A 27,552-nucleotide genomic window follows, 5' to 3' on the forward strand; every position below is an offset into this window, starting at 1 on the left:
TTTTTTGTTTGTATATTCAAACCTGTTATATTAGGTATTGGAATTACAGAATGTGTGAGAGTGTGTTTAAGTAAGGTATTAATAACTGTCAACCCAAAACTATCAGCCTCTGCCAGCCAGTTAACAGATGAAAAATTCCATCCAGATTCATGACTTTTTAGTGGGCCCGACTCACTGATTACATGCACTGATGATTCTCTTGATTTCAGTGAGGATTAAAGATGTGCTAAGATAAACCCATCAAGAAAGTTTGCTGCAAATTGTTTCTCCATGGCCAGTATAAGTCATGTAGTTCTTGAACATTCTCAGATTGCAGAGCCGGGGGGGGGGCATTTAAAAAGTTTTCTCCTGGGCATTTGATTTTAAATTGCAAACAAAGGATATTTTAAGGCTATGTACTGTGATTGTTTTTGTACCTTTTTGGTTGTTATCAAGTGTCAGCAGCACACCTCCTTTGGACCACTTCCCACCCTGTTTCCCCAGCCTCAGGTTATATTCAGGGGCGATTGGTACCTCCATGTCAGTGGACAATGGAATCAACTCCGGGTTTTAGTTCAAACTTTCAAGGAGATGTTCAAGGTGCTGAACCTATTTTGGGAGCAGGTTTCAACATCTTGTATAATTCCTTGAAAATTCAGACTAAAACCTGGAGCAGATCCCACTGCTCCGCTGATATGGAGCCACCAGCCAGCACTGCTTGTGGCAGTGGCTGGATCTGGGATGCCACCCATAAGAACATAGAAAGAGCCTGTTGGATCAGGCCAAAAGCCCATCTAGTCCTTTGTCCTATTCTCACAGTAGCCAACCAGATGCCTATGGGAATCCGCCTGAGCACAACAGCACTCTCCTTACCTTCAGTTCCCAGCAACTGGTATTCAGATGCATATTGGCTCTGGCTGTGGAGGTACAACAGAATCATCATAGCTAGTTGCCATTGATAGCCTTATGGGGGAGATTGATAGCAAAATGGGGGAGAAAATGGCACCGTGGGTAGGAGTGTATGTTTAAGTGTCACAGCTTACCTCCCTTTTTTATTGTTTATTTTACCTACTTCATTCTCTTTTAATTGGACTCTGCAATTTATAACTTCTAGCCCACTTCGGTGAGAGTGGGAGCTTGAGAGAGCCTTCTGCTTTATTGAATTTCTAACACTCCAGCTGCCGACGTCCTTGACTCCTCTGCCCATCTCTGCTATGCTTAAAATACACTGCAGGAGAAGCAGAAAACAACAAGATATCAGCTAAGTTTCTGCCTCCCCCTTCCTTTTATCCTGCCAAAAGATGAATAGAAGTTGAGATAAGTTGCCATTAATAACACCTGTAATTTTATATGAGTGTTTAAAGGCTGGAAAGATAACCCCACCGAGACTAACAGGGGAGGAAGCCTTCCATTTTCTCTCACACTACCCCCGATCAAACAAGCATCATCTCTCTAGGCTCTGAAACAACCCTGTTCAATCAATGGTTTATACTAGGGAGAATTATAAGCACCTGGGGCTGGTTCCAGTGACAGAAGATGTCTCAGTTGCTGTTAAGACCCAACGCCAGCCAAAAATTACTGAATTCCTGGCCTCCAAGCAACAAGAAGCTCCAAATTGTGACCCCACAGGGGCAACAGCCGAGGCTGTCTCCCTAGACTGGTCCCTTGGCTTGTCATGCAAGTCAAGGAACTTTAATTGGCCCTTGCAAGATGAGGACAGGCAAAGCATAGCAGAAGACTTGACAACTGTGGGAGAAGGGATCACAAAATTTACTCCTCAGCAAACATTCAAAATGTGGAACTCACCCTACCCTCCCATTAGCCACAAGAAGGATGACTCAAACGCACCTTCCCCACCTTATTTTACACAAAGAAGTAATAATAAGGATACTGAGCTTCGACATGCCATTAAACTGCTCTGCAACCAACATGAATTGATCCAGAGCTTATTTACTGGGTGGGCAGGTGACATCAACCACATTAAAATGTTTCTTTCAGAGTGTAAGGAGATTCTTACAATATTAACAGACCTCGTAACATCCCACTTAAAGGCAAAGCATAATATCCATAGCGAAGAGCTCACCCAACAAGTAATACAATCTAGGGTCCCTCCAACTACTCCTGATGGCTTAGAAACTGAGCCATCAACCCCAAAGCTGCACTATGACTCTCGGTGTAAAAACCAAGGCACCAGGGGAAGTTAGACTAAATGGTCAGCACCAGCCCTTGGGAAACATGGGCCAAAATAAAAATAAAATAACAAAATAAAAAATAAAAATACATCAAAAACATCGGGGAAAAATATATATCTGGAATGAATTTTAATAGGCTGTTCAGGATCTTGGAACGAAATGAAAAGAAACATATTACACTGAATACCCCAGCCACGAAACATAATACGGAATGGCCAAGGGATCTTTCTCCCCAAAAATGCTCTCCACCGAATCCAGCCCAGCCCAGTCTATCAATCGATCCACAATCCATGACCCATGGTTGATCGTACAATCTAATAGCGGAACAACTTCTTTCTCTATGAAGAACCCGCAGCAGACCCACTTCCCCAGCCGCTTGGGGACAACCCAACATTGGCAATTACAGCTCCAAAGATCAAACCTTGTATTCTCTGGCTACCCCAAACCCAAGGGTCTGCATACACAAGCTGAGCGCATAGTTCACTTTGTTCAATTGGTAAAGGACTATGATGTAACTTTCCTTAAAATAGACATCATACAAACAGTAGAATATCTCTTCTATAACTATTCAGCCCGGCTATCATCACTTTCGCCTCACCGGACATAGCAGCCAGAGTCTACAATGCCAAGCATCTTTTCTATACAGGGGGTATGAGAGTTTGGAGGCATTTCCAGGACATATCCCCCATTCCATCTTTGGGATTTACGTGGGACCAGGAGTTTCCAGTCCCTGGTCTGCCAACTAGAGACTCCCCTTCAGGGAATCTGATAGAAATCGAGACGCCTGCCAACCCCCCCGTACTATGCCAGCAGCTAATCAAATTCACTCAGCAGAAACCTACTGAGAAGACAAACATAATTGAGACAGTAACATCTGAAGGATAGGTCTCTCCAGTGGCCTTTAGCACAGAGGAACTGCTGCTTATTGACAGCTTCGGTTATCTGCCTCTACAAGAACAAAATGTGATCATGGCGCGACTTACCACTTTGGGAAATGTCTTACAAAAAAACCAATATCACCAGGGCTCCAAACGCATACATGATCTAAATGCTCACAGTGCTAAGCTGGTCATCGGACCAACCGCCCAAGAAGGGGAAAAAAATCCCTATAGGAGGGGTTGAGATCTCAAGCCCCAACCCTCCCCCCCTCTGAGAAGAGAGATAAACCCTTGAGTCCAGAGATCCTGGTGCTAAAATCATCCAAACAATACTACTCTTCCAACTCCCCCAAAAAAGGTGCCTGGACATATACTATGGCCTCAAATAGTAGTAGCATCAACAACTATCAAGCAATAAGACTTGCTGCAATGGATCATAAACCTTGCAACTACAATACACACGACTGGCTCGCTTTCCAATATTTGGATCCACAAGAACTTGGATCCCAACCAGCAAATAACCAAGCTAGGACACCCAATGAAAAACAAATGCCTCACGTATTAACAACTAATGGTTGTGTTTTGATCCTGGAAGAAGAGGGTCTGTACACAATAGAGGAACTGGGTTGACTAGGTTTAAACGATCCTCTATATGAAACTGGTGACATATCAACCGATAACAGCAGGTGGAGACTTTTAGAGAATAGTATTGACCCAGTAGAGCACCTATGTGAGTATGGACCGCCAGATCGGCGAATGAACAACCCATCGGCAGATCTGTCCAACTCCCGACTACACGAAAAGCCATCAAAGACCTATCCAGCTTGGCAGTTCCAGCAGTACTCTACTATAAAACTCTTATCATGGAACATCGCTGGTTGGGCTTCCAAAAAATCAGACCCCCTATTTAAAGAGTACCTGGAAAATTTTGATCTAATCCTACTACAAGAGACATGGGCACGAACGTCAGTGGAAATGGATGGGTATGTCACAAGAAACCTCAAGGCCACCGTTGGGGAGCGCAGGGGAAGACCTAAAGGAGGCTTGGCCCTCCTAGTCTCCACGAAGCTCAAGGCCACAGTTACTGAGCTAGAGCCGTATGACCGATGGGTCCTGGCAACTACTGTAAACGTCAACCACTGCTGTCTCTTGATTATAAATGTCTACTTCCCTCCCCCCCCGGGGATCACATCTCGGGGGTAAGGACCTGTGGACTTCCTTTGAAGAATATTTAACAAAACTCCATCTCATGTTCCCCGAGGCGTATGTGGTACTGGCGGGCGATTTTAACACCAGAATTGGCCCCACGGATGACACCCTATATGCGCACTTTAATATGGTCCCCCCTACACAGGAAACAGGACTGCAAACTCTTCCTCGCCACTCCAAAGATAACAAGCTAAACCGGAGAAGCCTCCACATGGCTCAACTAGCATTCGGGCTTGATCTCTCCATCCTCAATGGAGCACTCTGCGGGGATCTCCCCGGGGAATATACCTTTTGAACAGAACGCGGTGCCAGCACAATCGACTGTGTGCTGACCTCCCACAACCTGCAGGAGAGTTTGATCCACTTAAAAGTTGAGCCCCGACAAGACAGTGATCATCTTCCATTTTATTGGAATTTAATACAAAAGTATTACTTACACAACTGACAGTCAAGTTTGAAATAGATTTTACACCTGCGGATGGCCACAGGAGAGTTAGATGGACAAATAAAGCAGATGAGAGAACTACAATCTTTCTTGGGTCTGAGAGGGCCCTCGAATTATCCAGGGAGATTACTACCACAAAAGTACCTGAAACAGCAATAACCGCCTATCAAAATCTAGTCTTCGACCTCTTGCAGGCTTTAACAAAAAACTCTTGCCCCGCTACTACCCACCACATAAAATACAACTCAAAATCCTGGTTCGACTCGGAGTGTGTGACAGCTAAGAAACAGCTGGTAGCCTGCTACCAACACTATAGGCAAAGCGAAGCTACCTTTATTCCTATGGCCTTGCGCCTTCAAGAAAAATATAAGGAACTACAAAGAAGAAAAAAAAAAGGAGGCACTAGCTAAAGCCTGGGCCCAGCTGATAAATGCAACCAGAAGCAATGACTCTTTGCTATTCTGGCGTACTGTATGAATTGGGCTTCAATCAGAACTCCCTAGGATGATATGCCTGGTGCCTGCCAAGACATGGGAAACCTATTTCCGTGAATTATACTCCACGGGCTCAGATTCTCTAAAAATTAACACCCTCAATCTGGCAGACACCCCCATATGGCAGCCAGTCTTGACATCAGAAATTAAAAAGTTAGTTACATTACTCAAACCAGGGAAGGCGCCTGGGATTGATGGCATTCCATCAGAACTAATTAAGAACAATATAGACTGGTGGGCCCCTCCCCTGGCTTCACTCTTTACATTTATTGATCAGACAGCCCAGATCCCGATAGATTGGGGCCTGGCTGTCATCATCCCAATTCATAAAAAGGGACAAAAGGATGACCCCTCCAACTATCGTCCAATTAGCTTACTGAGTACAGTAAGTAAGCTGTATGCCAGACATCTGCTATGGAAACTCTGGGACTGGATAGACCAGGAGAATATACTAGTTGAAGAGCAATTGGGCTTCAGGCCGGGCTGCTCCACAATCGATCAATGCCTGATTCTGCACCATCTGATCAGGAAATATAGCTGCAGGCCAAGAGGAGTGCTATACACAGCCTTTGTGGACTTCAAATCTTCATTTGACAGCATCCCCCGGAACAAACTGTGGGCAAAGCTGGAAGCCTCCTCTTTGGATCGCAGACTACTGATACTAATACGTACCCTGCATGAACAAAACTCCCTGAGAGTCAGATGCAATCCGCAGGGGCATCTCTCGGCCCCAGTCCCACTAAATAAAGGAGTGAAGCATGGCTGTATCTTGGCTCCTCTCCTTTTTAACCTTTATATTAACGCCTTAGCCCCTACCCTTCTGAATACTGACACTCACCCTCCTAAACTAGCGAACCAACCCATACCAGCTCTTTTATATGCGGATGATACAGTAATATTATCCTACTCTGAAGTGGGACTTAGAAGAGCACTTTGTGCCTTCACGGCATATTGCAAAGAAGAGGAGCTTATAATAAACTATGAAAAGACCAAAATCTTGGTCTTTTCTAAAAAGTACACCAACCGCAGATGGACTATCAATGGACATGAGATTGAACAAGTTAAGATCTACAAGTACCTGGGTGTAGTCTTTTAATCAACTGGCATCTGGAGAGCACAAACTGCCCACCTAATAGAGAACACCTGTAAAAACGTGTGGCATCCCCAACGCCATATATAGATTGGAAGTTGGGCTAATTCCCTTTGAAGCCCGAATGTGGATAAATATATTCAACTATTGGATCAACCTAAATGCTAACACGCAGGGACTAACTCTGCTGATCCTAACAGACATTCTGACATGCGGGTGGGCAAGCCAAGTTGAGGAAAAACTACACCATTATGGGTTCTGTTGCTCAATCTTGGCCCAGCTGGGCCCCATAAAGGCCAAAGAAGTGATCAAAAATAGGATAAGGGATGTAGCCCAACAAAATGATAAAGCCCGGGTGGCAAATTGCCGGTTTCCGGTAAATTTTAATATCAACTTTGCCCCCAAAACATACCTTTATGCCTTGGATATCCCTAGGCTCTGTAGAGCCTTTACCCTGGCCCACCTAAATGCACTCCCGTCAGCCTTACTGGAGGGGAGATACCAGCATATCCCATACTCCCAACGCCGATGCCCATGCCAGTCGGGGGAGGTTGAAACAATTACCCATGTTCTTCTTTACTGTTCATACTACAAGGACACTTGTGCTTATTATATTGCCCCAATCTTACAAACTCTGCCCATAATCCCGATACATCATATGGCTCACTCCTCCTTTTAGATGTCAGGAAGGAAACAACCCTTAGGGTAGCGAAATTCTGTGCTGGTGCATGCAACATAAGGAAGCAGAAGGTAAAGGCACTATCTTCTTAGCTAAATAGGATTAAAAGTCTCTTCTTCTCTTCGTATAAATTCTATGCTGTATTTTGCATATGAGATTCCAAATTCATGCTTTTAATCTCAGTGCATTTGTATTTGTATGTATGTCTATGACTGGTCAATGACCGTGAATAAATAAATGAAATGAAATGATGATAGCCTTATTCCACACACACCATTTTCAATTTTCCACAATGCCTGGAAATTTTTTCTGCTGCTTCAGTACAGTGAATTGTGGGAGATTTAAATGATGGGTAGCTTTCCATACCCACCATTGCTGTCAGGTATGAGGTGTCCTTTCGTCCTCTTTTTTTGTGTGTGATGCAAATCCTCTTTTCTTTTTTATATAGTGTGTAACCAGCCACTCTAGCTGAGTCCCCAGAATCATTTTCAAAAGAATGAGAATGTTTTAGATGTTGCAGCCAGATGGGAAAATTCAGTGGAATCTATTCATCCCTTTCAAAATAAAAAGTAGTGAAGGGAAATAGACCAGCAACAACTGCATATAAACCCAGGTGAAACCAAAGCACTTTTCACGTACTACATGGAACGCATGGAGAGAAGCAGAATCGCTCCATATATTCAGCATTACTATAGAACTGGTGACAGCTAACTTATTTTTATTCTATAATGTGGTTTTACTTGTGTAACCTACCTTGGCCATTTCCTTTTAGAATGGGAAAGACAGGGTAAAATTGTTGCAATAAATAAATTCTAAACAAACATGTGCCTAGATAAAAAACAAACCACTAAAACACTATCTTTCTAGGGTTCTTAGATTTTTTTATTAAAATATTTACAATCTGTCCTCCATCAAAAGATACCAAGGTAGCAAACAATAAATTCCACAGAACAGATTAAAAAAATAATAAACCAGAATCTACACCTGATTCACAGGTGGCTTCTAGTAATATAGACACCAGCTGAATTTGGGAAAGTGGGGGGAAACAGAGTTTCCAAGGCATGAGTGCCATCACCAAGAAGGCCCTTTCATCTGTTACCATATAATGAGTTGTTCCCAATGGAAGAACACTGACCAAGGTCTCTGCTCCCAATTATGTGGAATGAGCCCTACATATACATTTTACGCATGTGGGATCTACACATGCTAAACTAAATGTGTGAAGATCAGGATTAAGGATAGTGAAAGCCATTCCACTCCACAGATTCAAACGAACATGAAAAGGTGTCAGGCCAACTTTCTTTCCATAACTGCTCATCTATTTCCCAACAACTTCCAAGGTTGTCAGGAGTTCAGATAGAGCCTCTGATCCATTGTGGGGGTCTCTTAACTGTGTGATACTGGATGCTAAACTGTCAGTTCCTCCTAACATTGTGCCATCCAAATGTTATTCTGAGACAAGAATGCCCCATAACCTAAACTAAGATTAATACCCTGCGCATAATGTAGTCACTACATAAATTCTACAATGGCTATTCTCCCCAAAGTGTTTTATTTGGGGTGAACTGGAGAACATTGCAACTTAGTTACCTCTTTTCCTCTAAAGAAACAAAAGGCAGCTGCTCTATAAATCTCTACCGTTGGTGGTGTACAGCATTCAGTGTACATGTATAGGGGTTCATTTCCTGAAAGGTTTCACAGGAAAGAAATTAACGCTCGTCCTTGAAAAGTGAGAGCAAGTTACTATATTTTCCCCTCTCAAGTACCTCATAATGTGAGTAGTGAAATGCCAAGAATAATGTAAACTGGATAGTAAAACACCATGAAATACAGTACCTGGAAATAACTCTGCTTAATAGGTGTTATACCATTAGCAGTGGGTTTTATGGAAGTCAGTAGAAGTAAATCTGCCACATAGACAAGGATTTACAGTAATATCCGCTCCGGTGGATGATTTCTATCACATTCAGCACTGCTATGCAACTTGTGTGTTTTCCAGATGCTCTTTAGGCATGAAGGCCCCTTCATATTAATAAAAAGGTTGGCATTTTGACCTTCATGTATTGTACACTGGTGAGCTAAGCTCTCCATTGTTGCCTCCATGAGTCCAAAGACAGATTTTTTGAACTCTGAGTTCTCACTAAAGGAGGCAGAGACACAAACGTTTGGCACATCAAGTTTAAGGAATCATCCCCAGTCCTGTATCTGTTTATTTGAAATAAAGTCTAAAAATTGCACCTACAGACTAGATAACATGTTTCCTTAAGGAATAAATGGTTGCTTTCTGAGCTTATAAATCAAGTTTTACTTGCTTGCTATTTTTGTTTTCTTTTTGTAAATTATCCTTTATATTTTTGGCATGAGATAATTATTTGCTATTCAACTTATTTCACTTGTTTTTGAAAGAAGAAACAGAATAAGTTGCAGTAGACTAAGAAATATTCTGTCCAAGAAATAGTTCTTCTCTTTGTTTAGCTAATAAAAAGTAACCAGTGACTATTTTAAGTGTTTCTTTTCTGACATGCTTATATGAAATTAATTTGTCTGTAACTACAGTTCCCCCCCCCCATTTTTCTAGGAACACTTCTTTTTATATTCCTTTTTATTAAAAAAAATATGGTATTCTCTAACATTTTCCTCACTGAATCATCATGTTTCAGCTGAAGTCAGCTCACCTGATTTCTTCTTAGCCATCACTAATCTGGTGCAAATTAGTAGAATAGATATCTGAATGCAAATAATGGCTGCAATTCTTTGAACACTTACCTAAGTATATGTGCCACTGAACACACTGAATGTTACTTCTCAGTAAATATGCATATCATTGTATTATATATATATGGTTATATCCTTCATTGGATATATAATCATTTTCCAAAATTTGCCTGCTTTGAAACACTTCCACCACACATGAAATAATCCCCTTTTGCTGCTCCACAATTACATTAACACCAAGTTGCTGTTTTGCCCACAATGCTGACAAATAGCATTCTGTGCTTTTGAAAACTTTATTTCTGCCTAGAATCCTACTGGCTCTGAGAAGATGTACTTCTCTAATAATATTTAAAGTTTATAGAACACACACTTAAGATGCTCATAGAACTTACACACATTATTCGGTCATCCTAACAATAGCCTCGGAGGCATTATTTTCAGTGGCATGTTGCAGAAGTGGGGCTGACACTGCCTAATAGTGTTTTGCTTAAGGCCAGCTAATGAACTTTTTTTTAGCCCACACTGTTAACCACCATACTAAATCAGCTCTCAGCTGTTCATCTTTTTTCTAATATTTGCTTTTATCATTTTCTTCTAAATGCTTTTGTCTAGAATGAGCCGTCAAGGATAGTACTGATTAAAAATTACAACAAAAAGGGCAAAACATTATGGGTGATATCCAATGGTGACCATCCTCTACTTGCTAGAGTTGAGCAGAGCATGCACATGCGTGTGCGTGCACACACACATACCTCTGCTCCAGAGGATTGGTGGACCCTATGGAGTAGATTTGGGAGGTGCACAGGGGACCACAGGGGAAAGAAAGGAATGGAAAATTCCATCCCACAAGTGGATGTCTATTTGTACAATGTTAGATATTGCCCAATACCTTTTCTGAAGTACTGTCTGGTCATTTGAAACAGCTTGTTTACCATGGGCTTAAACATTAACTTGCTTAACTCTGAACACCAGTTGCAGAGGAACAGCAGCAGGGGAGAGCCATTACCCTTGCGTCCCACTTCTGGACTTCCCAGAGGCATCTGGTTGGCCACTGTGAAAAACAGGATGCTGGGCTAGATAGGCCCTTGGTCTGATCCAAAAGGGTCTTTCTTACATTTTAACTTAAACTAAAACAAAACAAAACACTGCTTTTTTAAAAAAAAAATTGCTTTGCTGGTGTTTCAATAAATTTTAATGCATTAAGTGCTCATACTGTAAATGTGACGATTACCACTCTGTTAAGGAAATTGAACTTTGCTGGAACACACCCCTTCCTTGTTTTAAAAGAAATTTCCTTCTGAGATTATATCCTCCAAGGATATACATTACAAAGTAAACACAGACTAGCCTGGCCCGGGGGGTGGGTATTGCACCAATTTATTATGATGTGGTTCAGGCTATTGGAAAACTACAGTAACATGTATCCTGTGTGCTGCATTTTGGGACCCACAATTTCACAGTTTGAATCCTAGCTGTGCCTTGAAGGGCTTTAGTTTTAATGAGTTTCTGCATCTTCACACACCACACATGAGCCTCATCATGGTTTCCCAATAAGAAAGGGGAAAACATCTGAGGTGGGGTGGTGGTGAAAGGTTTCTGAGCTTGGTAAAACAAAAGGGATAGAATGAAGTATTTCAAACACTGCACTGTACTGTGTGTGAACTATCATGAAGGATTATGATTTCAGGACACTGATGCAGTCATTGCTACACAAGCTGAAGTGCAGGAAATGTATGTGAGATAGAGGGTGTTTTGTGCAGGATCCATGCACCTTTCTGATTGCTGTGTAACTCCATACTTGATGGGGCTTCATTCTGCTAACTGAAATTAAATTAGTTAAAATTAAATCAATTAAATAAAAAAATTAGTTGGCTAAGCAAATGACTTACCATTACGTGGCTTTACAATTTTAATATTTTATTTATTCATTTATAAGATTTATATCCCACCCTTTCTCCCAGTAGGAGCCCAATATTGATGTCATGCATAAAGGAAATGCTGTTTCTCATGTTTCTCACTTTATCGGGGAAGGGGGGAAAGACTTTTTATATCTTGATGTGATGTCTTAGTTGGCAACAGCTTCTCATTTCTTCCACCCCCTTCTCTGTTTGGTTTACACACCTGAGTAAGCCTCCTATGTCTATAGTAATGTCTATCCCAATTGTATTTCTTCCCATTGAAGATACCATATGTTATGAAATAAATAGCTGATTCTGCATCTCCAAAACACAACTGGCTGTTACCCAAGTCAATGTCCATCCTTAACATGCTTCTCTGATAGAACACATGCTGTGTATACAGTAGATCCAAAGTTGCTGGGGATTTAACCTGGGACTTTCTGCATGCAAGACACGTGTTCTACAATATGGCTCCAGTTAAAAGAATTAGGTAGCAGCTGATAGGGAGGACCACTACCTGAGACCCTGGAGAGCTTCCACCAGTCAAAATATTGTAGATGACAAATAATCTGACCTGGTATAAGTCAGCTTTCTTTGTTCCTCCATATGATATACAAAGGGGTTGTGAAATCTGAACCTCATCTTGGGAGATGTTCCTGAATAAAGCACCATCTTCAAGTTTTGTCGTGGACAAGAAGTATTTCCTCAGAAAATCATTAAATTTCCTGAAATATCTTCTTTGATATTTGGACAAGTTTGTTCATTTGTTTATTATTTAGCTATCTGACCTGGATGCAGTTATTGACATCCATTAGAGCATCAAATCAAACATTCCCGTTCCGTGCCCGGTACCTGCCGGGCAAAGGGGCGTGTTTGCGGCTGCTGCCGAAGCCAGGCCGCCATCAAGGGTGTGTCCGTGCGCACGTGGCGCGCCAGCGCGCCGTCGTGACGCACAGTAAGGAGGCGGGGCAGCTGAAGGCCATTTAAGGCCACTCCACCAGCCTCCCGCCCTCCTTTGAATTTTGGCGGCGGAGGCCTTGTGGCGGCGGCTGCTGCGCGCCGCGGGGAGCCTTCCGGCCGCGGCGGGCCCTTTGGCCTCCCGCCCTCCTTTGAATTTTGGCGGCGGAGGCCTTGTGGCGGCGGCTGCTGCGCGCCGCGGGGAGCCTTCCGGCCGCGGCGGGCCCTTTGGCCTCCCGCCCTCCTTTGAATTTTGGCGGCGGAGGCCTTGTGGCGGCGGCTGCTGCGCGCCGCGGGGAGCCTTCCGGCCGCGGCGGGCCCTTTGGTGCGCTGGCCTAGCGGGGGCAGCGGCGGCAGCGGGACGCGAGGGGCCTTCGGGCCGCGGCGAGGCTCGGGAGGCCTTCCGGCCACGGCGAGGCCTTTGATGGGCCGGCCTCGCGGCTGCGACGAGGCACATGGGGACTTCCAGCGGCGGCGAGGCACGGGAGGACTTTCAGCCGCGGTGAGGCCTCTGATGGGCCGGCCTTGCGGCTGCGACGAGACGCGTGAGGACTTTCAGCCGCAGCGGGGCACGGGTGGCTTTCCAGTTACAGTTTCAGTTTCAGTTACCCCTGAGGAAGAATCTTTAATTCAGAACATGTCAGGCCTAAACAAACTGCGCTGCTATGGGGCCACCTTTGATGCTCTTCTGCTCTCTCCTGTTTCTTTCCTTCAAACTATCACCTTCTGATTCCATCATTTATCATAGAAATAATGTTTGGGATTAAGGGAAACACAACAACCTACTTCTAGTTAAATAGTACCCTAGACTTTCTATCATAAACCTGGAATATGTGGAGTAGGGGGAGAGACAATGTTTAAAATTTAATTCTATGCTGATAGTAAAAGAGAGATTGAAAGGCCAAATATGTCTTGCAACCCAGGGCATGTGTGTCTGTGTTTTAAGTATGCAGAGAGAAATGTTTACTTTAGCTGAAGGTGAATCACAGTCAGCATTTTTATGGATTAAATATAATTTGAAAAGAACAGTAGGGGAAAAGGTTATTTTAGGGATTTTCTATTTAAACTAAACAAAATATTTATGCAGGCAGGCTTCTGTGCAGAACATAGAGGCAAGTATTCAGGGAGAGCTCCTGTCTGTTTCTCTAAGCATAGTAATGCAGCAGGTAAAGGGATGATGCATAGACGAAGAGCTGTCTCTCTACTCTTCTATGTATTTAGGTCCAGTTCCACACTTTATGTGGCAATTGACATTGCCGCTTGCTCACTACATGTCTCTCACAATGCTGTAATGGGTGGCAAACCTCCAGTTAGGGCCAGGAGATACTTCTATTGGGGTCCCCTTCCCATTACAGAAAGCAAAATAGGAATAGACTCCTTTTCTTGATACTGAAGTGTATTTTTAGTTTAAACTAAATGTTACTTTTCAGTTACCAATTACCTAGAGAGGTAGTGGGCTATCTGACACTGGGGGCATTCCAGGGGCAGCTGGAGAGGGGATGCTTTTATTAAGGGATGTACTGAGAAGGCCATCCCACTTCCTCACTGTTTTGCAAACCAGGAAAGTTCAGAGAAGGGGTTAGTCAATTAGGGAGAACTTGAGATGAGAGGGCCCCCCCAAAAATTGCCTGCACTCCCACACCCTCCTGCTGCCTGTGGCCGCCACTTCTTTTGCAGAATAACCTAGAAAGATGCTCTGTCATAACGTAGCGGCCATTTGGATTGGAGCAATGCAATGTAATTACAAAGAGCAGAGGCTTTTTGATGAGGGTGGGGGGCAGCTGGAGACAGAAAGGAGGCTGCAGGAGCCAGTAGGGACCCCCAGTTAGTGCTGCAACCTCACCTCCAAAACTACTTCAACTCCAAAGGCAAGGGGAACTCATCCCCCCCTTTTTTCACTGTCAAGCTTCTCCCCCCCCCAAATACGTTCTTCAAAACCCAGGTAAAAATATATGAACCTTTCCATCAGTTAAGTCCCATAAACCTCTGTCCTAAGACCCATTTAATCTGTGGTATTCTGAGTAAACACACATAGGATTCTGCTGTATGTGTGCAATCACATGCCCCCTTCCGGGGGAAGAAGTAACGATACACTCGGGGATTTTCTCATAAGTAAGTATGCATAGAATTGGTCCAATTCATATTTCTCTGAGTAAATTATTTAAACATAATGGAATTAATCACGTGCAGGCTGCACATTTGCTTGCATCTTCTCTTTAGCTAGTTTACAAACTGGTCTGTAGATAAGGTGCCCACCTTTTTTACAGGCCTCTAGTCCTGTGCTTTTAAGAGTCATTTGATCTGCAGACATTAGAAGATGGCATTGCTTAACTCCATGCCATCTAATAACTGCTGAATACGAACCTGCTATTAAAGGCACAACAACAAGCCAGAAGGATATGTGGGGCCAGGGCCCCCCAAAGGAGTGGGAAGCAGCCCCCAGCAGAGGCTGCTTGAGAAAAGTGTCCCTTCCCAGCTACGCTCGAGGGCTATGGACCTTGCTTGCAGACTGCCCAGTTATGGGGAGACTCATTTTATGATGTGGTTTTTCTTTATTATGCGGTTTTCCGGATCCTATGGACGCACTGGTCCAGGGGACAATTGATGAAGACATACAGTTGGGCAGGGTTATTGGCCCCTTCCCATCATCCCCTACCTCTGCTCTCTCAGTGCCCCCCCCCGTATAGTGCCCAAAGTGGCAGTGGGCAAAGTCTACCTGATTCACCATCCGTCATACAAGTGGGGTCAGTCAGTGATGGCTTCATACCAGATAGTCTATGCACAGTGCACTACACTTCATTCAATATAGTGCGCACCTGTGGCAGAGATGCCTTATGGGCAAGTGTGGCAGCTAATCTGCCTGCGTTGCCAGCTGTTACACATGGTGGATTTTGAGCTGCTGAGTTTTGCTTTTTAGGTCAACTATGCAGCAGAGCATTACCTATGGGCTGCTGTATTCTTGCATGGAGCACTTCAGCCCCTTCTTGGAAGGGACAGCCAGGAGACGAGAGGCCCCAGAAGCGGTGGGGCACTATTTTCATGATGTCCAGTTCTCGGGTAGGGCAGACTTTGGGTGCATGTTAGCGCTTGATGGCACAGTTTATAGCATAGCTATGAACTGGGGAGTTCTTTTGGCAGCTGGGGAAGTGGAGGATCCTGCCCCAGTGTTCACCTTCCAGGGTATTAAAATCGACTTTTGGACCCAGGGCTGTAGGCTGCCTGGGAAAAGCTTGAATTGTTGCAGATCAAGATCCTGAAGTTTTCAGGGGCTGGGAAAGTGTTTGCTTTCTGCCCTTCAGGTATTGGGGGCCTTCTGCGGTGGGGTTTATAGTGCCATAACAGGGATTTCACAGCCTTACCACAGGTTCAGGGTTTTGGCTGCCTTATGCGCCAACCTGCGGTGTGGCCCCCTCCGTTCCTGCAGTGCGTCAATGGTGTTTCAGTTAGAGGAAGGACCGACTCTGCTAGTCCCATACCGCATACTGGGAGATGGAGGAGGGGAGTCAGAGATGGTCAGGGCAGGAGGGGATTCCTGGGAGTTGGGGGATGGCAGGGGCTATGCAAAGCGTGGCCTATTCCTAGGAATCACGTCCTGGAATTCATCACAGATGGTAGGAGTAAAGCTTGTCTGCCAGTGTGTCGCAAGGTAGGCTTGCAGGGGGCCTTTAGGACCATTCACATGTCTTGGGATATGTCATGTGCTGGCCAGCTGGCCCATGCACACCCCCATACCCCTTATCCTCACCCTCCATGTTCACCTGACCCGCCAGGGATTGTTGATCAGGGAGGTGCCCTGTGACCATCATGCTTCAAAGCTCAGCGGTTACATGTAGCACCCCTCACACTTAATTTTGGAGCCTTCCGGATGGGGGGTGGGGGTGTTTGGGGCCAGGTCAGACTTCCCTTCGAGCCATCCTGGGGTCCAAGGTTTGTTTCCAGGCAGACCAGGGGTACAAGAGTCATTCCACATTATTTTACCCTCCCCTGGACTGGACACTTCCCCATGACGGCGACATAGTGTTTTGGCCGGAAGCTATAGGCCTGGTTGCCTGATATTCAGGGGGAGCGATCTTCCCTCATAAAGTTTCGGTCTAGTGTCGCGATGCCTGGGAGCGGACCCATGGGGGTTTGAGGGCCATGCCCCTCCGGAATTGGGGTTGCCTACCTGGCAGTGGAATTGCCTACCTGGGACGGTCTATTTGGTTTTGTATATGCAGGTGCAGGCCGTTAGGAGGTGGAAGTAGGGGGCGCATGGAATACATTCACCGCAGGGGCGAGTCTGAAGGTCTGGGACCCAACTGTTCACGATTGTTTCTGTTTTTGGCAGGTTGCTGGACGGGGATGGAGCAGACGCGCAGTCTACTCTGCAGCCATGGCATGAGCTCATAGGCTGGCCTTGGGGCCGCAAACGCACATTGGTTCACAGCTGGGCCTCTGATGGTGGGCCATGGTTTGGTGACTGGGTCGACAGAGTATGCGCTGGAATGGTCTCCTACCCATGTCGTTCCAGCAGGTTCTGGGCAGAAGGTTACTGAAGGGCAAGACATGTGAGAACATGCAGTTGAGGCCACAATAGCCTCTGGTCGTCTGCTATGGTCAGACAGGAAGGGCAAGGCCCTCAGTGGCAGGCATGTGAGGACATGCAGCTGAGGCCTTGGTAGCCTCGGGTCGTCTGCTGTGGTCAGACATGGAGGGCAAGGCCCTCAGTGGCAGGCATGTGAGGACATGCAGTTGAGGCCACGGTAGCCTTGGGTCGTCTGCTGTGGTCAGACATGGAGGGCAAGGCCCTCAGTGGCAGGCATGTGAGGACATGCAGTCGAGGCCTCGGTAGCCTTGGGTTGTCTGCTGTGGTCGGACATGGAGGGCAAGGCACTCAGTGGCAGACATGCTTGGACATGCAGTTCGGGAGGCAACGATGCCATCCTCCTGAGGGACCTGCAGAGGGGTCTGCATGAGATTCTTATCGGGTGTGGGGTAAAGGGAGACTAAGCAGAGGCTTGTCCCCCTTTTGTGGCAAAGAAGTGCGGGAAAAGGTTTAAAGGGAAAGGGCAGCTAGGTGACACCTTTAGGCACCTTTGGGGGCGATTGGCGGTCCGGGGGCCTGCAGCTCAGGGCTATACGGCCCGGGGGGCAGAACACGGGCCGCCTTTGGGGCCAACGTGCCTCATCCGCTCGGAGTTTCACGGCTCCGGGGGGCGGTGATGCGGGTTGGACCCCCTACACATCTTCTGGGTGTGGCCTGAGCTGGGGGTCTGGCACAGGGCAGCCCCGGGCTCAGGCAAGGTTTGATCGCCCTATGGCTGCAAGCAGGCTTTGCCTGGATCATCAGAATGCTCCCGCACTTGATTTCCCCTCTGCAGGTTCATTATTCCAATTGATTCCGTTTAATAAAGTGGCCCATGATTTAACCCAATGAATGGTGTTTGTGTTTTATTTCGGCAATAGGCCGCAATCCCGTTCCGTGCCCGGTACCTGCCGGGCAAAGGGGCGTGTTTGCGGCTGCTGCCGAAGCCAGGCCGCCATCAAGGGTGTGTCCGTGCGCACGTGGCGCGCCAGCGCGCCGTCGTGACGCACAGTAAGGAGGCGGGGCAGCTGAAGGCCATTTAAGGCCACTCCACCAGCCTCCCGCCCTCCTTTGAATTTTGGCGGCGCCCGCCCGACCCTCCCTCTACTGCAGTGTGATTCATTTGGTCGCTACGGGGCCGACTAGGAATTTTTGGCCTGCCTGCCTCGCTTTGCTGGCAGGTTTCTTTTGCCTACTCCACACTGTGGTTGGGGGGACGGGTCAAGGGTTAGCACGGGTGCCTTTGGGGTTAATAGGCTGATTGGTGTGTTTTTAGCTTCAATATGTCAACGGTCACTTGTGGCAAAGAAGTGCGGGAAAAGGTTTAAAGGGAAAGGGCAGCTAGGTGACACCTTTAGGCACCTTTGGGGGCGATTGGCGGTCCGGGGGCCTGCAGCTCAGGGCTATACGGCCCGGGGGGCAGAACACGGGCCGCCTTTGGGGCCAACGTGCCTCATCCGCTCGGAGTTTCACGGCTCCGGGGGGCGGTGATGCGGGTTGGACCCCCTACACATCTTCTGGGTGTGGCCTGAGCTGGGGGTCTGGCACAGGGCAGCCCCGGGCTCAGGCAAGGTTTGATCGCCCTATGGCTGCAAGCAGGCTTTGCCTGGATCATCAGAATGCTCCCGCACTTGATTTCCCCTCTGCAGGTTCATTATTCCAATTGATTCCGTTTAATAAAGTGGCCCATGATTTAACCCAATGAATGGTGTTTGTGTTTTATTTCGGCAATAGGCCGCAATCAGAGTATCACTAAGCCATCAGTCTACTGTAGCAACCAAAGTTGCATTTACTCTCCTTTCTATAATCTTACTATTTTTAATTGCCATATTGACAAAAAAGAAACAGTTGTTTACCTTACAAAGTCTCTGGAGTGCCTGCCAAATTAATCCTTTTAAGCAGTGTTTCTTCAGCTCCAGAGATAAGTAAGGAGCATGCAAAGCAGCTAGTGGCTAACTTAAGAGGTTGTAAACATACATGCTCAAGTTAGAAATTAACCTTGATGAGTGAGAACTTGTCAAGCATTTCTTCTTTCCTGTTTCGTAAAATCATGAGGGTACAAGAGGGAGGGAAAAGTGGAATAATTAAAGGATCCATTAGTGCAAGCTGATTTCTGAAGGGTCCAAACCTTTCATGAAGCACACGCCAGAGGCACTCTGCTCTTCACACATTTCTTTTTGAGGCACAGCTATTGGTGACATGTGCTAGAAAGTGTGTGCACCATAATGCGAGAATAGCTACATAACTTTCTGCATAGCTACAGGTACACACATCCCATTTCTGTTTCGCCACTTAGAATCATAGAGTTGGAAGGTGCCTATAAGACCATCAAGTCCAATCCCTTGCTCAATGCAGGAATCCAAGTTAAAGCCTACCTGACAGGTGGCTGTACAGCTGCTTCTTGAATGTCTCCAGTGTTGGAGAGCCCATCCCTCCCTAGGTAATTGGTTACATGCATGTAACTGGAATCGAACAGAGATTCATTCCATTATTTACATTTTATAATGCACATGCTTTTGCTGAAAGAAGTGCCAGCACTTCTCCAACACAGCTAGGTGGATTTCTCACAAATTTACTTCTGCATTTTTAAAACAAAAAACATTGTAGTCATCTTGCAATGGAAGCAAGTGCTCTGAAATAATCTGAGAAGAATGACACATGGTAACTACCTTATCCTCTAATGAGATGGATCTTCTGATCTGTATGTATTTTGCTTTGGCTCTTTTGGGATATAGCCATCCTCCTGCCACTCTGGTTTCATTAGGCAGTAAGAAACTAGGAGTTCTGCATTTGCAAGCCAGACCTTCATATGTAATTAAAAATAATGAAAATGTGGTTCCTCTGGCATGGTGGCTGCTAATGAGCTGAATTTCTACAGTGAAAACCCAAACAGGAGGCATTTAATGCAAGTCTGAACTAGCTGTACCTACATAAGCACCTGCTAAGAATCACTCAAAAATGTAATAGTCCCCATGGATGAACCTGAAAAAGTGGGTCTCTTGTTTGTTCTGGAGCACTGGAAAAATAAAATATTACTTGCTTTGGCCTCTTTGAAGGTTATAAAGCAGATTTTGTTGTTGTTTTCAACAAATCTAACTGTAATCTTTGTACTTCCATTTGCCAAGGGGTACACAGAAAATTGAGAGTGGAAGTTTCAGGTACACAAGCCTTGAATCACCAGGCAACTGCAGCACACTTCATTTGTAGAAGAGACCATGGGTCTTTGATCCAGCATGCGGTAAGCGTATGGGAATCGGATTGTCAGCTGTGTAACTTCAAAGATCTGAGATCAGGTAGGACATGTGAAGATGTCAGCAGTTACCTTGAGAAATAAGTCAGCTCTTGGTTTGCAGGACATAGTCATTTATCTGATTTCATTATTGGTAAGAAGGCAAGCCGAGTTATTAATTTTCTTCTTTAGTTTAATATGAGTGCCATAAACATTATATGGATGCTGGTAAAATATCATGGATAGTATTTCCAGAAATTTTATTTATTTTTATTCACTACCATTATTTTTATTCACTATTGTACACTACCATTGTTTTACATAAAATTTCTCTTTATTAAGGTGGCATACAATTCTCCCAATTTCATCCTCACAACAATCCTGTGAGGTAGGTTAGGCTAAGAGACTGTGACTGGCCTGGGGTCATCCAGTGAGCTTCATGGGTGATTGGGGATTTGAACCCTGGTCCTAGTCTGACACTCTGACCACTACAACAGACTAGCTGAAATGAGGAGATGTAATGGTCTAGACTAAACAGAGAGACACCTGACATAATGTTCAGGACTCTCCCCCCACCCCAATCACCATCTGTGTTTATGGAATGAGATGGAGTAACAGCTTTAGCAACCAGTGGTCTAGGAAAGGAACTGCAAAAAAGACAAGAGCAGATGATGCAGAAGAAGAGAAAGAAAGAGCTTATCATCATTTGCAGGAAAGGTGGCTCCATGTGTAAAAAAACTGTGTGTGTCTCATGCACATTAATATATAACCCATTATTACAATACACATCTGTGTATCCACAATAGGCTTAATGACTCATTCTCTCGGTCTTTGCCAGTACTGTACACCAAAGGCTTTACAGACAGCTGATAGCATTACTATGTTTGCCTTCATGGCAACCTCAGTACCGGTTATCAGCCTTCCATAGCCTTTATTGCCAGAGTATTTAAATGAGATTTCTTGTACACTACCATTGTTTTACATAAAATTTCTCTTTGTGCATAGCACAAAAGCTTTGTTTCACACAGAGGGCAATCCCAAAGTAAATGGCCCTAACAGATGTCAATGTCAGTTCTAGCTTCCATTAGCCGTTACCCACACCAGCATCATGCGACTTGTTCATTTAGTTGGAAGGAAGAGTGTTGGCGCAATTAGTCAGCTTCCAATGACCTGTCCAGGATCCTAAAAGAGCTGCATTTGACTGTCCTGGTTCTCCAGGCACTTGGTTTCAGACTGCATTTTGCCCACCTGTGTGTTTTCTGTGCCGTCCACCAACCTGGCCCTCTGGAGTCTCAGATTGGATTCAGTCTATTTAACTAATCCCTTCTCTCACCATCTGTCTGAGGCTGTTTACCATACCTTACTGTCTGTCTATCCCTATCTCCCTGATCTTGAGCTCGGAAAATAAAATAATATCTGGAGTGATTATCATGGCTTCTACTCGACGGACTTCTTCATATTCTTGTAATGATGTAGGTTGGTCATTGAGCTCAAGCAGATAAACAGAAATGCCATGTAATACATGTGTTGCTGAAGGTGGGTAATTGGATGTTTGGATGCTCATGCCCAAATTTATTTGTTTATTTAAAACTTCCATGTTCATATAAAATATTATGTCATGTTCAGAAATAAAGTTCTAGGCAGTTGCTTTCTCTGAAAAACTAGTTTTATATGTGTACAGATTTTATATTATACAGCCACAAGAGTGGCTGTATACTAAAGCCAGCATGGATTTTTCACATTCCGCAATGTTAAATTGAAAATACCCCCAATTCTGTTGTGATGCTTCCCATAAGCTCATTTCAAAATAAAACCTTACAAAACTTATAGTCCTGAACTCAGAAATGCTTGCTTAACAACCCTCTAAATTTTCATGGTGATGCACAAAACAGTCAAACAGAATTGAGAATTCAAAGTCTAACAAGAGAGAGAGAAACCCCAGAGCCCTTTTGGACTGTTTTCTCTGAGAGTTCTCATAATCTGTTGAAATCCATTAAAAATCAGCCATGTTCACAGAATACCTGTAATCCTATTACTGACCTTGCCCCATACTCTGACCTTCATCTTCTGCAGTTTAAAAGTTTAAAAAATGCCTGGCTGATTTTTAATTAATTTAAGAAATTTTGCATTGAACTGAATGATAATGTTGGGCATGCTCAGTAAGAACCAACTGTCAGTGTTCTCAAAGCCAGACTCCCAGCTGCTGGGCTTGCCTAATGAGGGGGCCACACCCACACCAGACTTTGATTTCACTTGAAACAGTCATGGCTTCCCCCAAAGAATCCTGGGAAATGTAGTTTGTGAAGGGTGCTGAGAGGACACCACAATTCCACTGACAGAGCTTCAGTGGCCAGACTGGTATAACAGTCAGCCACTCTGATTGAAGGTCTGTGAGGGGGGAAAGGGCATCTCCTAGCAACTCTCAGCACCCTTCACTAACTACACTTCCCAGGATTCTTAGAGAGAAACCATGACTGTCTAAAGTGAAATAAAGACCTGGTGTGGATGTGGCCAGGGACAGCTTTGGTTTAAATTTGGGTGGGAGGCTATATGTGCCTGCTGTAGAATAAAAAGGTGGGGGAAACACTGAAAAGCAATGATACAGTTCACAATGTTTTTCTTTTGGAAAGCAAAGGGGCTTTCCCTCTGCCCAGTGCCCACCCACCCAATCTCCCCCTCCCCTCCTCCTAACCTCCCTGTCCTCCCCTGGGTCAGTGTTGGACTATGACCTGAGAAGCCAGGGTTCAAATCCCCACACAGCCATGAAGCTCACTGGGTGACCTTGGGCCAGTCACTGCCTCTCAGCCTCAGAGAAAGGCAATGGTAAAAACACTTCTGGATACCGTTTATCATGAAACCCCTATTCATAGGCTTGCCATAAGTCAGGATCGACTTGAGCAGTCCATTTCCATTTTCAAACATGATTGCACTGAAATAAATCCCATTGAACTCAAAAAGTATGCAAATGATCAAACCCACCCTCCTTTCTCCTTCCTCCTATCCCCTCCCTCTTGCCCCTTCCCTTCTCCTTCCCCATCCCCTTCCAATCCCCTCCCCCCTTCCCCTCCCCTTCCTCCTTCCACTAAACTGTATTTAGAAGCGGTGAGGGTGGCGAAGAAACAATACTTTGCTGCCACCATTAAGTCATCCCTTTCCCGCCCAGCGGAGCTTTTTAAAGTTGTCCGAGGGTTACTTCATTCTGGCCCTCAGGACTTGGTTGAGTCATCGGTGGCCCACTGTAATGAGTTTGCTGGACACTTCCAGAATAAGATCTTATGCATCCATCGGGACTTAGACTCCCAGTTTATAGCAGTTAATCCTATTGAGGTGTCCAGAGCACAGTCTTGTCATGTTTTATTGGATGAGTTTCAGTTGGCTCAGCTTGAGGACGTGGACAAGGTACTTGGACAGGTGCATGCAACCACTTCTACACTAGATCCTTGTGCCTCCTGGCTAATAAAAACTAGCAGGGATGGAACAGCTGGCTGGGCCAGGAAAGTGATAAACGCCTCTTTACGAGAGGGAGTGGTCCCTAGCACTTTGGTACTAGATCCTTGCACCTCCTGGCTAATAAAAACTAGCAGGGATGGAACAGCTGGCTGGGCCAGGGAAGTGATAAACGCCTCTTTACGAGAGGGAGTGGTCCCTGGCTGTGTAAAGGAGGCGGCAGTAAGACCACTCCTGAAAAAACCTTCCTTGGACCCAGAAAATTTCAACAGCTACAGACCGGTAGCAAATGTTCCATTCCTGGGCAAGATCTTGGAACGAGTGGTTGCTGGCCAACTCCAGGCGCTTTTGGATGAAACTGATTATCTAGATCCATTTCAATCGGGTTTCAGGCCCGGTTTCGGCACTGAGGCAGCCTTGGTCGCCCTGTATGATGACCTATGTCGGGAGAAAGACAGAGGGAGTGTAACTCTGCTGATTCTCCTTGATCCCTCAGCGGCTTTTGATACCATCGACCATGGTATCCTTCTGGAGAGGCTCGCGGAGTTGGGAGTTGGAGGTACTGCTTGGCAGTGGTTCCGCTCCTACTTGGCGGGTCGTCTCCAGAAGATAGTGCTTGGGGAACATTGCTCGACACCGTGGGTTCTCCAATATGGAGTCCCGCAGGGGTCGGTTCTGTCTCCCATGCTTTTTAACATCTACATGAAGCTGTTGGGTGCGGTCATCAGGAGTTTTGGGGTGCGTTGTCATCAGTATGCTGATGACACCCAGCTCTACTTCTCCTTTTCATCTTCTTCAGGTGAAGCTGTCAATGTGCTGAACCGTTGCCTAGCCGCAATCATGGACTGGATGGGAGCTAACAAACTGAGGCTCAATCCAGACAAGACTGAGATGCTGCTCGTGGATGGTTTCTCTGACCAGGTGTTGGATAGTTACCCTGTTCTGGACGGGGTTACACTCCCCCTAAAAGAGCGGGTTCGTAGTCTGGGAGTTTTGTTAGATCCTTCCCTGTCACTTGAGGCTCAAGTGGCCTCGGTGGCACGGAATGCATTCTACCAACTTCGGTTGGTAGCCCAGCTACGTCCCTACCTGAGCAGAGAGGATCTTACATCAGTAATACATTCTCTGGTAACCTCGCGATTAGACTACTGCAATGCGCTCTACGTTGGGCTGCCTTTGAAGACCATTCGGAAGCTACAGCTGGTCCAAAATGCGGCGGCCAGTTTAATAACGAGGACCAAGCGGTCGGAACACATAACACCTGTTCTGGCTTGCTTGCATTGGCTGCCAATATGCTTCCGGGCCAGATTCAAAGTGTTGTTTTTGACTTATAAAGCCCTATACGGCGCGGGACCACAATACCTGTTGGAACGCCTCTCCCGATACGAACCTGCCCGGACACTGCGCTCTACATCGAAGGCCCTCCTCCGAGTCCCGACTCAGATCTATGGCCTTCACAGTGGTGGCCCCCGAACTCTGGAACAGTCTTCCCGATGAGGTGCATATGGCGCCGACGCTGTTGTCTTTTCGGCGCCAGCTTAAGACCTACCTCTTCTCTATGGCGTTTTTAACTTACATTTTATACAGGAAATTATTATGAAATTTTGATCTTTGTATTTATATGTTTTGTAGTATTATCATGTAATTTTTATGAGATGTATTTGTATTTTTTTGTTGTTCACCGCCCAGAGAGCTTTTGCTAGTCGGGCGGTCTAGAAATCCAATAAATAAATAAATAAATAAATTCCCATGGTCAGTTTTACCTATCTTAAGCATGATTGCATGAGAGTAAATACCATTGAATTCTATATTTATTTATTTATTTATATACAGCACATGTTACCAAATTCTTCCAAGCTACACAGGAAGTGGATTGGACTATGAAAGACGAACCCAAATTGTGTTTGTATTTTGACAGATTTGTAGGGCAGTACAATATCTCAGAGAGGTCAGGTCTCCTGCTCCCCTGGTGCATTCACTATAGCTGCCCAATTTCCCTGCTTTTTAAAGTTTGATAGAAATATCTGTGGGCTATAGGTACATTCTTAAACCACAAGTTTTTTTGCTTATTAGTGAATTTTATTTAATGTCAGGGAGAAGCTAAACATTAAAACATCTATAATGTAGTTACAGCAACAGATATCACATGGGGCTTCTGCTCATCTGTTTTAGTGCTTAGTTCTGCTTTTTTTAAAAAAAAAAAACAGCCTGTATGTGTGAAATCCAGTGCATGTCTACTTAGAAGTAAGCCCCACTGAGTTCAGCGGGCCATATTCCCACACAAGTAGGTGTTCTTTGGTTAAAAGAGAAGCCTGTAGGCCATACCAAGCTAGTCATACAAAATGAATAATATTAACAAGGAATGAATTTATTTTCTTTGTTATGTTGTGTTATCTTTCCATGGTTTCACTCTGCCTGCCTTCCAGTTTAACTTTGAGCATTTGTAGAATTAAATCACAGCATGATGCAAAAAAGAATTCTGATGGAATCAGAACCATGATGAGGCAAAAACAAACAAACAACAATGTTCCAGTATTCTAACTTCACATATACACTGATGTAGTCTGAACTGGCAGTGACAGAGCTTGGAAAAGTTACTTTTTTAAACTACAACTCCCATCAGCCCCTGCCAGCATGGCCACTGGAGTGGGCTGATGGGAGTTGTAGTCCAAAAAAGTAACTTTTCCAAGCTCTGGCAGTGACTAACTATAAAAGAGATCTTGGGGTTATAGTGGACAGCTCAATGAATAGAGTGAGCCAGACAGCAGAACAGTGAAAAAGGCAAAATCCTTGAGATTATTAGGATGGGCCAAAAGTAAAACTGCTAGTGTTACCATGCTGTTAGACAAATCTATGGCAAGGCTATACTTACTGAATAACCTGTATAGCTGTAGTTGCTGCATTTCAATAAGGAGACTTCAGAGCTGGAAAAAGTGCAGAAAAACAATTATGCACAGTATGGAGAAAGTTAGCAGAGAGATAAGTTTTTCTTCCTCTCTCATAATACACAGAGTAACCAATGAATCTGAATATTTGGAGATTCGGAACAGAAAGTACTGCTTCACAGAGCAGATAGATAAACTATGGAATTTGCTACTCACAGAATGTAGTGATGGCCACCAACTTGATCAGCTTTAAAAAAGGATTAGACAAATTCATAGAGGATAAGGGTATCAGTGTCTACTTGTCATGATGGCTATATTACCTCCAGAGAATACCAGGGCTATTGGGGATCGTGAGTGTGAGAGTGCTATTGCACTTATGTCCTACTTGGCTTCTGTGGGAAACAGGATACTGGAGTGGGTGGCCTGTTCCAGCAGGGCTATTCTTATGTGACAAAGCACATCCTGCATGCAGCTCAGATGCAGCCTCTTGCCCCCTTCCTGCTTCTTTGCTTCCTGCCTTTGCTAGACCTCTCCCTACTCCTTGGTTTTGATGACTTTGTTATTCCTGCCTGCTCAGATTTCTCTCTTGGAACTGACCTTGGCTTGGATTCTTGAGCATCCATCTTCCTAATACCTCAGTTATCCCTCTCAGTCTGGCTTCTGCACTTGGAAGCATCCACCCAAGCAATACTACATGTCATGCTGCTTAATCACTGGAGGCTGGACCTCTCCAAGATGCAACAACATCTCTAAAATTCATACTGACACATTCTGTTAAGCATTTTCTTTCATTTTAGAAGTGGTCACTTGAAGCTCGAATGAGAAAAGAGCATCTAATTTCTCCTCATAATCATCTCATAGCACCATCTTCTGTAGAACCATATATTTCAG

Source organism: Rhineura floridana, chromosome 5, assembly GCF_030035675.1.
Source record: "Rhineura floridana isolate rRhiFlo1 chromosome 5, rRhiFlo1.hap2, whole genome shotgun sequence".
Taxonomy (NCBI): domain Eukaryota; kingdom Metazoa; phylum Chordata; class Lepidosauria; order Squamata; family Rhineuridae; genus Rhineura; species Rhineura floridana.